Genomic DNA, 14535 nt, shown 5'->3' with positions numbered 1-14535 from the left:
ATGCTGAAAATGAAAGAGCACGTATCAAACATTTAACTGTGCTAAAGATCTGTCGCTGTCCTTACACTCCCTACAATTAACCCAGATAATATAATATTCCCAGAATGAGAGCTCAATCCTGCACAACACGAAACACATCAAATTGTTAAATGTCTCTTACACAAAGAAATAACTTAGAAGTGAATTTCATACTGGACTCTGTTATCAAGCTAAGGTAATGTGCATTGCCAAAACAGTGTACACTGCTGTAAAATTATTTTTATAATTTAGAAATAGTAGGTACTCGGCTGTGAAAACCAAGTGTTGCTTCATTCTCCAATCTGGTCAGAGAAGTATTTTAGGCCAGCGTGGTTAAAGGGAAAGCAAGATGAATAGTTCACAGAGGGATCATCAGTTATGACTCGGGCACTGTGGGAACTAACTTATGTTTGTAAATGCATACTTACACAGTTACATAGTTGTTATAGTTGATGACTTTTGTTAATAATAATAATTAAAACTGTCAGTGACAGCAGTGTTCTATTACAGATGGGTTAGCTGCCATAATGACTGAATATAAGAGGAGAGAGTGAATAACTACAGGTCCATTTTCATTACTTTTCTGGTGAGTAGACAGACAAATAATTCAGTGTTTGGGTAAATGAAGATTGTGGTATGGGCTAGCTTTAATAAAAACTGCACTTACCACATGGATTTAGCACTTTTATTGACATTTATGTGCTCTTTAGTCTACTCAGACTACTTTATGTTTTGCTGGTTGTGTTGTTGCATTCTTCTGCAGACGTATGAACATATACTTTACACCTCTGAGACGCTTTCACTTTCTTTCTTTCTTGAAGAGGGCAGAAGGGCTGAAATGCTGTGATGATTACAATGATTTGTTATTATATTGCTGGATTCATTCATTTTTCTCAAAAATATCCTGAATGCTTTGCTTCCGGCACTGCTTTTAGTTACGGACATTTTTTAAAATTAACTAACTCTAGTCTTCTCCGCGCTGACACATTCCTGCTAACATGCAGATGTGATAATCTGCGACAGCTGGAGTGTAGCGGTACACCACAATGGATCCATTACTGGGTGTTTCGTGACTGCACCCTGCAATTGGTTTGTCTTAGTGTTTAGTTTTTTTTTGTTACACTCTTTGTAAACACATTGGCTGTTTAGTGGCTATAAAAACATGTAAATAGATTTGTGGTGTATGGCATACTGTGCACGTACAGGACATTAATCATAATCATTCTTCATCTGTAAAGCTTATGTAGATGACTGCTCACTTTAGGCCAGACATTCTGCTTATTTGAGGGGTGACACTGAGTCAGACTGTCATGCCATTAAACTACTGTACCGACAGATGCACACAGGGCGCTTTTATGCACACGTAGATTCAATGACTCCACTTGTGCCGTTTAAGGGAAGGGAGAGAGCTAAGGAAACAGGAAACCCATCCCCCTTTTTGACCCTTTCTGGCTCTCATCCACATTTCTCCTCTCTTAAGCATCTCCTTTCAACACCTCGGTCTTTGTTCAGTAGGTCATTTATACAGTTGATCCAAAATTGCTTTTGGAGGAATAAACAAACTTTTGCTAAAAACAAATGCTTTGTATATTTTAGTTGTTTCCGTTTTGTGACTATATTTAGGAAGATCATGACATCCACTTTCTAGCTTAAGTAATCTAGTGTCACACGGTGACTACACCGCTCCAGTCGAGCTCTCCACCCCTCATGCAAACACACACGCACACACATGCCCGGACCCCTAAGCATACTCAATCTCCTCTTACTGGTTGCCTGTCGTTGGAAGGTAAATAAATCCTGTGGTTGGGGTGGAACACTGAGTGCCCTCATACGGCTGTGGAGCTGCCGTGCCTGAAAGAGTCCTTGTGTTTGCGTCTGTAAGGTAGCTTCACTGAGCCATATCCTGGCCCTGCACGCGCCGGCTGCTTGTAACTCCCAGAAAAAATGGAATTAACTCTAAAAAGAACACAGTTTAAACCCATGAACATAAATTCAAGCCCAGGTTCTAAAACATACACTATACACTGCTGTTGTAGCTGTGTTCAGAAACAATTTCAGGATATGTCAAAGCTAGGATATCTATATATATTGCCATTCCGTTGAGTTCATTTATTTCGTTTGACTCCTGCAGAGGGCAGTAGACCCCACAGTATCAAGAGGATTTCACATGTTCCTTGTGTGTGAGAGGGGAAGTGTGTGCAGACAAAATATGTGTGCATACAGCCATGTGGAAATGCATGCATGTATGTATGTTCTATATGCATGTGGGCATATGTGCATTTACATTTTTGTGGGGCCTCTTTCAGGTGATTGTTCATTCGTGCAGCCGTAATTGTTGCTGCGTATTTATCTTCCTCATTACAGGAAGTTTCCCTGCAGCTCAAAACATAGCAGAAGACGACTCCTGCTTGTGCCTGATTCTCTCCTATCCATTGTTGGGTTCTCTGCTCCCTTTGCCGAGTCCCTGGAGCTCAATAGGACGGAAGTGTGAAACATGTCCACATCAAAGAGGGTGCAGGCCAGCACTAATCCGCAAATAATGACAGGCAGGCCCGGTTGAATTTAGCACATATGTCCCCTCTTGTAAGTGAGGGGACATGTTATAAGCTCTTCCTCCTGAGGATCATTGTACATTACTACACATAAAGATGAGCTACAACTGTCATATGATTTTAAGAAGCGCAAAAAGACATCGCAAATTGCCACATTATAAGGAGGAGTGTGAAGGCACACACACACATACACAATCACACACCTTTTTTAACTGTCAGGTGGACGGCCCTTGAGGGGAAATTCTTCCAAACTCACCTGTACCATTGTTTCCTCTGCTCTTCCTGTGTGAGGAGCCTGTGTTGTTTGAATACAATGGGGTCAGGGAAATCACAGCACCTGTCAGACAGACACTCCATCATTGTGACAGAGACGACTGGCAACAAACAGCACAAATGCTCACTACTTAATAACCCCCCTCTGTGATGGTGGGTGCCATTACACAGCAAAACGTTTATGGACCTCGATCAGCTGGTCAAACGTTTGGTGTTTTATCCTTTATTCCATTTTACATTATAGTGTCATTTTGCATGACTTTGTGTCACCGCTTCTATAATAATGGTGTGTCAGGATGACAAAACATCCTCTCTTTATCCCTTTTTTTGTTTTGGATCTAGTAAAACAAAACCTTAATTATTAGGCAATTAGATTATACATTGTTATTAAATAACAATGAATTAAAATTTACATTACAGTCTTTTAAGTTTAACACTCAAGCTTTAGCCGGTTATAAACGTGCTGAAGTCGTTCATCTTTTCGGCCACTAGGGGGCAGCAGAAACAATTAGCGAGCACCTTATAAATCAATATGGCGAACTTGTTAGCAAACATTTGCCGGTTGTCGCGTCAAGCAGTGACTGAGCAACATTGCCAGTCATGTGGAGTTTCTGGCCAACTCTTCTATGTAAGTTCAACAGTAACTCTCCTATTAGCTCTGCTTTTGGTGTCTCTACTAACTTCTGTAGGAAATGTTTGCCTCGTTAGCTGCTAAATGCTTCACCTGCTAGCAGCTAACTTGTTCCTGAGCAGGTACGGCCCAATAAAAATAGGTGCCTGCTGCGGGACGAAAACGCCACAATAGTAGTCAAACAAAGCAGTAAAGTAAGAAGGCTGGACAGTTAAACAATAAAATAAGCTGTAAAGCTCAACAAAGCCCCGGGGAGCCCAAGATTCAGGTGATAAGTTTGTCATTACAGCAAGGAGCAAAACACCTGGAGTTAAATATGGTTCCTGCAAGAAACTATGAAAGCATCCAGATATCAACATCAAACATGGTTAATTTGAACAACAAAACCCCAAACAACAATAACAATAAAAACTACTATCTAAATACATTAGTACTAAAATGCAAAATAAATGATAATGTAATACACAGTGCATTCAACCAGAGAACATCCTGAACTAGTTTTAGGCATGCATTATGTGTTACTGTAACATTAATACATTTAAATATAAATAAAAAGTTAGTTTGCTGAGTTATTTTTTTCTAAGCATGAGTATCCAAGAGTGTAAAAAACAAACATGTTAAAAAGTGCAACCATGTACCTGATATTGCAAAACTGCTGGCAGCAGCATCCTCGACAGAAACCAATATGACACTGTGCCATACACATCCAAGTAATACTAATCCCCTCTATTCACTCCTACATTTTCCAGTGAACTTCAGCCAGGTTTATGTTAGCCTGACGTGAAACAAAAACAGTGTGCAAGATGAATGCCTTTTAGACGTGGAGCTCCGCAGGAGCGGCCTATCTGCCAGAGTTGGGGATTAAAACTCACTAAGGGAATGTCAGCTTTGTCAGACAATACAATCCCATCACTACTGCCACCACCGTCTTCATTAAACATTGATCAAGCTTGCTTGAAAACGGTGGCTTTTATCCACGTTGCTGAATTTTTTGGGAACATTTTTCTTGATTTGTAGTTTCATGCAGTTAGCTGGTGTGTCCAAGCCACAACTGGTATATTATTTGTATAAAATAAATGAACTATTGTGTGATGTCTTTCCTCTTCTGTCCTGAGTGATCGGCGCACCCCATTGATTTCAGCCCACAGTGAAACCCTACAGAATCTTCTCAATGTTACCCTATCCTGTGTCGTCTCTTCTGCACCCCTCTGTCAGTCAGTCTGCTTGTCTAAACTTCTCGAGTTGCATGAGCTATGATTAGCAATTTCTGCCATTATGTATCCCCCTGCATAATTCATGCTCTTTGTTCTTTTTAACTCTCCGCTGGAGAGAACACGAGAGGGGAATCCCACCCTGCTTCAAGAAAACCCAGAGGGCTTGTCTTGTCGGGGGAGTGAAAAAAATAATGTTGCATTTTTAATTATCCAACCATTGGATGATTTATAATTGATGAGGGGATGATTGTGGGTGGAGGTTTGTCCCTCTACCATCAAGGAAATGAAATGGTCTGGAAAGTGTCGGGTCATTAGGCTGTTAGGGACTGGGTCCTCTCCTCATCCAGAGACCAAGTATGACAAAGCAGCAGAGAGGACATCCCATACACCTACTAAAGTGGACCAAGCATTTTCCTTACCCTCTGTTGAGTCTGCCATTGTCCAGTTGTGTTCTTCTACTGAGGTTTGTCACTGGAGAAGTCTGCTCCGGTTCACTGTGGAATGACTTAACATGACAATTTGTTTTTGGTAAAATAAGAAAGTGGTATTAGGTTGAGGCAGTCACCCTACCTGGAACACTTTACATAGAACATTTAATGGCTTATTGGTTTTGGATGATTAGATTATTGTTTACCAGCTTATTCACCCAACAAAGAACACTCTTTGAGTTATAAACTGCAGAAAAAATCCGCCAAAGCAATCTAAAATTGTTCCTGTCTTTGAGGGTTTAGAAATGGTCATGTTTTGCTCCAAGTTAATTCTTAATCGCTGTGTTTTCATCTCCAGGCAGGACAGTAATGACCAATTCTGAGTGACTGACCATGGGAACGGGCCCAGCTTAAATCCCCTTCATCCCCGTCTGTGTTTGTGCTTGATTCCAAAACTCTGCGCGCACACACACTTAGGGTTACAGAGTTGAGTCTGCTTTATGGTGTAGCCACCCTTTGATTCGCCGCTCAATGAAACTTGTGACTGTTTTAATTAAGGGGAAAGTACACTGACAGTGTTGCACACGGAAATCCGCCGCCATGCACATAAAGGCCGCTAATGCTTTTCTTCCTGTCGACGCAAGGCTGGCCCCCTTTTGTCAAGACTGACCATTCACTTCTTATTCATTTTCCTTTCCTCTTTCTTCAGTTCTTAAGTGTGGCATTGCATGAGGTCTCTTGCTAATGACAGCAAGAACATATTCAGGGCACAGCCAGGTGAGAGACCTCCATGTGACAAGTCAGGGTTGATGTGAAAACACATTTCTTCATTTGTTTTGTGTTCTGTTTGGGACAGTACTGCCACAAGGGATTCTTTACGGCAACGAAAAATGAACAGAAGACAATGTTTCACCCTGTTCTGTTGTTTGGTATGCTTCAGGGCGACTTCATCCCCACTATCTTATGAGATACAACTATAAACTTATTCTCTGTGTGTCTAATATTGTACCTCTTAAGGAGAACTTGAAACCCTCATGACTTCTGATCAGGATTAATGTTACAGGCCTCTTTGGGCAGCCTTTTTGAGTGAGGTAATGGAAAAGAATTGTGCTCTGTGGTCATCAACTAGCACCCAAAGCAGCTGACAGCTGTCTGTGGGTTCCCATGTTAGTCACACAGGTACAGTTCTCTGTCGTCGCGGTATTTTGACAGATGTTTCACAGAGGTTTGTGTATGCTGGTGTGTGACAAGTCCTCTCTTCCTCTGGGGATCGATGTCTGTCCTGTTCTCTCGCTGATCTGATGTTTATCTGCTGGTGATCAATCACGCTGCTGACAGCATGAGGGTTAGTGTTACCAGCCCCACTGCCTCTGAGTGGGCGTTTATATATTGAATACAAAGGACAGGTAACAACCAGCAAGAGTTGCAGTACAGATGTTAATTAAATATATGCCACAATGTGCATGAATGTTGCAGAAACCTGTATACAGATTTGCTGTAAACTAATTTTCTTTATCACTTTGAATTAATTTACTTTGAATGAATGAGTCTTGGGAATATGTTTAAAGCTAAAATATTTAAACATGTGTGAAACTCATAAAGCTCTAATATAGTATTCTGCCGCACCAAGAGACATTTAAAAGAACATGTTTGTAGTATCCCAGCCCAAAATAAAGGCCCTACAGTATAAATGGCGTCCCCGCACTTAAAATAAATGATTGATGATGACTCCCTACTCACAGCAAATGGGCCCAAGTCAGGGCGCTCGTTCTTAATGCAGGTGTCAGTAATCCTCCTTTGCCTCTTCAAATGATCTTTTTCGCCCGAGGAAATGCTTGACCAGATTCCTCCCTTACTGCGTAGAAACGGTGTAATCTCTCAATTCTTGACACAGCAAATAAACACTGCACAGAAAGAGAGCCTTGCAACTTTATCTCTCACTTCCTTCTACATTGTCTTGTTGACAAGTTTCAGGGGAACCTCACCGGGGAGAGAAAAGAGGAGACATATTTCTTAGGTAACAAGCCCAAAGGGGCTGTGGCAAGGGATTGAAGGTTAAGTGCATGTACTAATACTCACAAAAAGGAACTTAACACCTGAATATAATGACATTGCATACACTTCCTCTTGACCTTCCATTTGGTCGCCATCTTTTCCTTAAAGGAGCCCAGCTGCCATGTTATCCTATTACACAATATGGAAAGACAAATGGGAAGATCCGTTGATCCATTGTATCCATGATGTCACTCACATTACTGTAGCTACATTGCCTAATTGGAGGTTAATGTCTTTTAACCTCTCTCATAAATTATTCCATGCGATATCTGAACTCCCACTACAGTTGTCCACCCCTAATTGGACAGGACACCTTTTTTTTTCTCAGGAAATAATCGTGCCGTGGTTTCGAACTTTGAGCTGTAGACCTTTTCTTTGGGATGGTCTCATTTGGCTGCACACTGCATCAGTACTCATGTGAGATCTCCGACAGCACATATATTGTCTTAACAGCAGCAAATTGGACCCTTGTCAGACCCCTACAGTCCCTAGACATTCAGCTTTAAGTGTCAAATGTCGGACAGGAACAACGTGCCACTTTGTGAGAATCTCATGTCGACTGATTATTTTATTGATAATATTAACGCAAAGATCCAGATTTATGCAGACTACTGACGTCCCCACTAAAAAAAATAAAAAATCTGTGCCTTATGTGACATGGTTTTAGGCCTTTTTTCAGACCCACAACACACACTGTATGTAGCAAAGCTCCTTGTGGATTTCTGGTTATCAGAGATGGGGAAACGGGGAAGTGACAAGCTACTTCATGATCATTAGAGAATCCAAAGCCTTGTGGCTTTACAAAAGCCCTCATGAATGTTGAATAGTCTTTGTACCTAAATCTAGAACTATTTAAAGTCTTATTTCCACAGCTCATTTCTGGATAATTTGTAATTTGTTTTTATAAAATTAAATGTGTTGTTTAAAGGCTTTTATGTGCCATCAGCAGGAAGAGTTTGGAAGTTTCTTGGACTATACGTCACCGCCATCATCTGGCACGCCATTTACACAAAAAGTCATTTTGTGGGTGTTCTTACTGATATGTTAGAGTCAGTAATTTCCTTGAAAACTATTTTAAAATGTCTGAGTCATCCTGCCCTTGTGGGAGCATGCTAATTTTGTGTCCAGTAAAACCCTTTCTCTGTTTTCCCGTCTCTCCCTCCTCCTGCATCTGTTCTAAAACCAGCAGCACACCCAGCTCTCGGCTCGAATGTTTAGAGCAGAGCTGACCAATCAAAACAGTCAAAGCTGTTTGGGAAGGTTTGGCTTCCTTAGCTCTGTCTTTCATGGAAGTTAACAGATATCCAACCTATTAACAGAGAATAATCGGTAGACAACATTTCTTTTTGGTTGTTTCAAAAGTTAACATGTAGGCTACTATTTTACTTAAAAAAAATGTGATGCTGACTTTCAGGTCTTCTAGTTGTTACTGGGAATGTATGCACAATAGTTTGGTCGTTTGTAGTTATTGTACTTGGAAGAACATTTTGTCCAGAGGGGCAAATTACAACTGTAACGGTACTCCCAATCAAAACTTCTAATGCAGGCAAACTGAATAAAAGAGAGACCACCATGTCAAAAATTGTGACCATTGTTAATGAAGATCCCTCGCCAAATCACCAGCTAAGAACAGACAGACTCTGGATTCTGCTCAGATCCTAGTCTGGGTCTGACCATACCTTACATCTGGGGGGAGGGGGGGGCATTATCGTAACATTTTAGTTGATGATTAATCGTCATACGAATAATTTTAATTCTGATTAAATATTTGCCTTTTTCACCAAATATAATGGCTTCATTACTTTGGCTATTATCACCCTGGTGGTGCTAATTCTGTCAGGTGCCATTTAAAAGAAGGGGAGTCAGTGAGATGAGGTCATTATAAAAATGCCTGTCCTCAAATGGTGCAAAACAAAGTGGAAATAGTGATGGAAATATGACATTTCTGTTCGTTTCATCCAGCTATTTCTGTGCAAGTGAAAAGAAATGATTCTAACAATGACACAAAAGGATCACAGTCAGCTCAGATAATTGCAAATATCAGGCGATTATGTGTAATGATGTAATAATTGTGACAAGCCTTTGTGTCTCCACTGAAACATCCCCTCCTTTCAAACATATACAAAATAATTTAATAAGGTAGTTTCATCTCATTTTAAATATGGCACCATAGTGTAACTCATTTTGTGAATAATTTCCTAACTTTTGCAATTGTATTACAGAAATGTTCTCATGTAATTTAAAAAGGTTTTAAAATGTGTTTTCTTCCTCACGAATATGCCATTAACAGAAGAATAGACTTACAAGTCTTACAATTACTCTGTGTTAATTGTATTTTTATTATACTGAAAAGAAATTATTTCATGATTAGCTCAGACTGCATTATTTTGTCTATTATATTCCTGAGTTACTTTAATAATGAGAGATTTTCAGTATAGTAGTAATGCAATTTAATTTCTAGATAAGCATGAATACGGTTAATAAATTAAACACATTTGTTTTAAAAAAGAAGTGACAAAAAGGCAAACATAAAACCTCTTTCTCATCCTCACTTGGCATTAGTGGCTGCACATAATCCAGCTAAAGCAGAAGTAATGGATATTAACCTTTGAAGTAGTGTATTTCCTCCAGAGGGTTTTGTAAAAAGGTATTCATCTTGGTGTTGACTGAAATACAAATTTAGCTGTGAAAAGAGGTGTGTAACGAGCCTGAGGAGAATTTAGTCCTTTTTATGTACAACCTGTAAACAAGATTGTTTATTGCTGCTGCCAAGCAAACAGATTGGAATTCAATAGTCAAAATATAAAGCAGAGAGACAACAGATCCCGAGGCCCAGGATCGGCCGCACTAATGAGATTAGACCTGCCGTGCACATGCACCAAACACCTGATTGTGAGCTGACAGAAAAGCTCAAAATTTCACTCAAAGAGATGATAATTTTTCACTATAGCAAAATGAAATGTAGCGGATATTTCAGTTCTAGTCTTCCCATATTTCTGAAGAGAAAATGTTCCTTTTTTTCTTCCACCCCTAAGGGGCAGCAGAGACCTGCATTAACTCAAGGCTGCTCATCCTTGAGCAATGACTGTCAAGTGGGACCCTCTCGTTTCTATGACCAAGAATACAACAGACGGGAACAAAGGACTAAAGTTCAACAGCTACAAAAAAATCTAAGTAAGTATTACTTGTCTTAGTGACTCAGACATGCTCTTTTGTATTTCTATTATCTGTCTGTTTTTTACTAGACTTTTCAGGAAGAACAAGAAAGGTAAGTTTTAATGGAAAACAAGTCCTCTCGCTCTGTCATACACACTGATACATCGCCAGGCTTCATTCGCCGAGCTCATTTTCCGTCTTTCAGCGAACAGGTTGATATGGTGAGACGCAACTGCTGGGTGGGCTCCTCTGCAGGAGTGGAGGGCCCCCCATTCAAGGCTATCAAGTGAATTGTCATGAAAAAAAAAATAGAAAAAAATGAAAAATTAAATGAGCCAAAAGTTTGGTGATAAGTGAAGAACGAGGTTGAGGCCGTTCTCTGGGTCATGCTGTGGGATGCGACCGAAGATTAATAAAGAGAGCAGGTCTGTGAAGGGAGAGGGTGACGGTGAGGTTAGCTGGAGGGCCAGACAGCGCTAGATGAAAGTGGGAACTCTCTCCCACAGCTGTCAGCAGTTTTTAATGTGAACTTTGCTATTGATTGGCAGAGCTGACCAGATTCTACCACCAAACTTTTCTATTTTGGCGGCTTCTAGTTTCTGATGTGTGGGATGGATTGGGTGGTATGAGGAGTCTGGTATCAGGTTTGTCATCTTGAGACTTATTGTGAAAGCAAAGTCTACTTACCAGAATATATTGTGTCATCATGCTTCAATTTTGTTGATTGAGCCTCGGGTTGGATGAAAGAATTGTGTTGTTTCGTTTTTGTAGCCGTGAAATGGGAATTTAGACTCCAAATGGGCTCCAAAGAGCAAGCATGAGAGAGTGTTCACTTAACCTATTTTCCCCTACTGGAAGTGTGTGAAATCAGCATCTATATTTATCTCAGATACAAGTGAGGTTCCATGTAGAATACAGTAATCTTTAGCCTTTACACAGCACTGTAATTGAATCAAGCCATGATCTTTCATCCCTGTAGTTATTTTAAGACATGAATGACACAACAAAAATTGAAATGCACCCCCCCCTCCCCACTTTTCCCATTTCAACAAAAGGTCAGAAATTCAATCACCACTACTGCTATTGCTATAATAATATATGTATGGGAAACAGCCACAGTTACTGACCGCCAAATTCTTTGGCTGCCTGTGGTCATTTTGTCTTGCCTAAGAACAGAGGCGTTTCTCACTGGAGTTATTCATTAATCCCAGCAGGCCGAGACTAGTAGCGTACGACACCAACAGATTCTTTCATTCTTAGCTCTGTCAGTAATGGTGTTTTGTTCATTTAAATTTCCTTGTTAGCGGTGAATGTGCGGACCCCGAGACATTAGTTCCACTCGAACATTTGTATTTGACGTATCTTTAACCTTTTATTTCCTCCATTTCCAAATTATTATGAAACTGAAATGTTAAAAGCTAATATTTCATGACCTTGATGAGGGTCTTTTAGTTTCTTGTCTCGTGGACATATTCCTTGAGCAAAATACAACAATAACAGTCCCTGCCTTTGTCTCAGGAAGCAATACATTTTTGCTGCATCTACTCTACAAGAGATAAATTGTTGAAGAGCCGCAAAACACACAGGTGATCAAAAGTTTCATCGCGTGCCTCTCAAACACTGACGTTACCTTTTTCAACTGTGACATTGTTTCATGTTAAAGAATGCAGCCAGTGAATATTGAGCTAAGTCAGGGAAATGTGAGATAAGAACACAAGGAATGACAGAATGTTAACAGCATGATAGAGAATCCTGGAGTTGCAGAAGAAACGTGGATTGGGAGAATGAGGTGAAGGAGGTAAATGGAGGAAGTGGCTTTCAGTTGAACGCCTCATTAATGCACCGTCACAGCCTTCATTAGGCCCCAAGAATAACGTGCATGAAAATAAACCTGAAAGAAAGAGATGTAAATTTTTATTTTTTTTAACAACAAACCAACACAATCAACAGATTAGACAAACTGAACAACCACTGGCAGTGAATTTGTCTCAATCTCAGACAGACTTTAAGTGAATATGGAAAGAATGATGACATATAAAAGAGAAAAGCCATACAGAGTTTCTTCCTCTCAGGGAGCCCAGGTGCAGTTTTTCACTCATAGAATGCAATAATATGAAAATCTATTATCAAATAATTTGAAAAATTTTCTGTGGGCAGAGATTAGTAGCAAAATGATATTTGCATGCTTTTTGTTTTTATTTTTTTTTAATAAAAAAATGTTGTCTTTGTTTTAAATAGAAAATTTTCATTGCAAGTAGACAGTTTTTCCTGTTGCAAAGAAGAAACAAATGTCCCCTATTGTGATATTTTTTTATTTTTTTGCCACTGTGCTTGCTGATTCTTGCATCAGGCATTTTTAAACCCTTGCATCTATTACCTTTCACCGGGTAAATACCTAATGCTGGAAACATTTGTCAATGTATGCAGCTGGCTGAACAGAATAGATTATTAGGAAGTGAGGGGAAAAAACACACAGCTTCTCCAAACAGCGCAAGCCTCGCCATACAAAGTGTGTTTCTTTACCTCAGACGTAAAGAAGCCGCGGCGATAGCAGCTTTGTTGACTTAAATTGTAAGTCATATTCAGTAAGAATATTAAACATTCAATTATCTAGATAAATTAGTCAGGACAGAGTAATTATTTACACGTAGAAAACACACAGACATTACAGAACATGGACAATAAACAACAAAGGGTAAACACATCTTGCATTGTAGCTACTGGACCAGACGTTGTGTTGTGTCTGTTTTTGTGTGTAGATGTTTGTGTGCACGTAAAAGGTGCAAAGGCTGAGTTGTTGTGTTAGGAATTTATGTGGTTTGTATTGGGGTGTTTACATCAAGCCTCATTAGAGATTTATAGCTGACGAAGTGCAGCTCATTCATTCAGAATACCAGGGTCAACTCTGTAGAAAGGGATAAGAGACACTCAGTGTTAATTACTGAAGTAGAATACAAAAATACAAGTTACTCAGCAAATAGGCTAAAAAGGAATTTCAGTGGTGGGATATGCAATGATTGTTGCAGATTATGTTTTTCTTTGTGTGTGTGTGGCTACTTCAGGAAAGGCGTATACAATTAAAATGGGTCTCTCTGATCAATGATTTTACAGAAATGTGTGTTCAATCATCTTAGACAGCAGTATAATAAATGCAAAAAACATTTAGAGGTTATATGTAGCAGAATAGCAGTTAAATCCTAACTAAAATTTGGAAAAAGCAGATTTAAACACGTCTTTTGTTACATTCTACCCGAACACGAGCCGAACACGAGGCAGAGATATTCTTTCTTGGGCGAAACATTTTAAAGCAGCTAAAATATTCACAACGGCTCAGCCGCTGGCGATTGTCCTCTATAGGAGCGCAACTACAATGAGCTAGGCAGTAGTAAAGAAAAACTAAAAACATCAATAGTATACTGGCCTCCTGTTGGGTCCTGTGGCCAGTGTTGTGCAAACAGCAGAAAGTTGCGGCGTGTGAAGGGTAATGGGACATCCAACGCCAGGGGACAGCAGGCGGCAGAGTCACACACCGCTGCCGAAAGAAAGATGAAGTAATCTCAGGAAACAAGTAGACACACTCCACTTCGAATTTCGCCCCAAACAAGATTAAAGTGACATTATTCTATGAGAGTGTGGCAAGAGTATTAATCTTACACATAGAGGCAGAGGCTAGACAAACACGGGCTGGCTGCAACAGTATGGAAGCACATTCTTTATTTTGTCAGTATAGGGTGAGGCTCAGAAGTAGCCGCGAGAGCACCATCATCTCTTTTTATAATGCACTGATAGGCCATTACCCTCTTTTGAGTATTTTGATAGCACCTCTTGTGTGTAAATGTTATAATGGAGTTATAGTGTGTTGACGTGGATTTTTACTAATGTTACGTGTTTAATTTAGTATTCTGGTTGATGGAGGACAGTTTTAGACAGAGCTGTAGACAGTGTTGCCTGATGTGTGTTTTTTTTTGGTGTTGATTTTTACATGACGGACTTCCAACATATATAAGCTAATGTTGTGTATGAACTGAAAGTAGTTTACATGTTGTTGATGCCTTAGCTTTTCAGCAGATCCAATAACACTTGAGTAGATCCATTCAATACACAGCATCTTATTTTTTGTTTAAGTCCTTGCTTCATTTCACTCGAATAATTAAATACATTTCCACTCAAATTAATGTCATTTAAGTACAGCAGCTACGTGTGCATGT

The sequence above is a fragment of the Chelon labrosus genome, assembly GCF_963514085.1.
Source record: "Chelon labrosus genome assembly, chromosome: 15".
NCBI classification, from domain to species: Eukaryota; Metazoa; Chordata; class Actinopteri; order Mugiliformes; family Mugilidae; genus Chelon; species Chelon labrosus.
Note: the sequence above shows the minus strand (reverse complement) of the source record.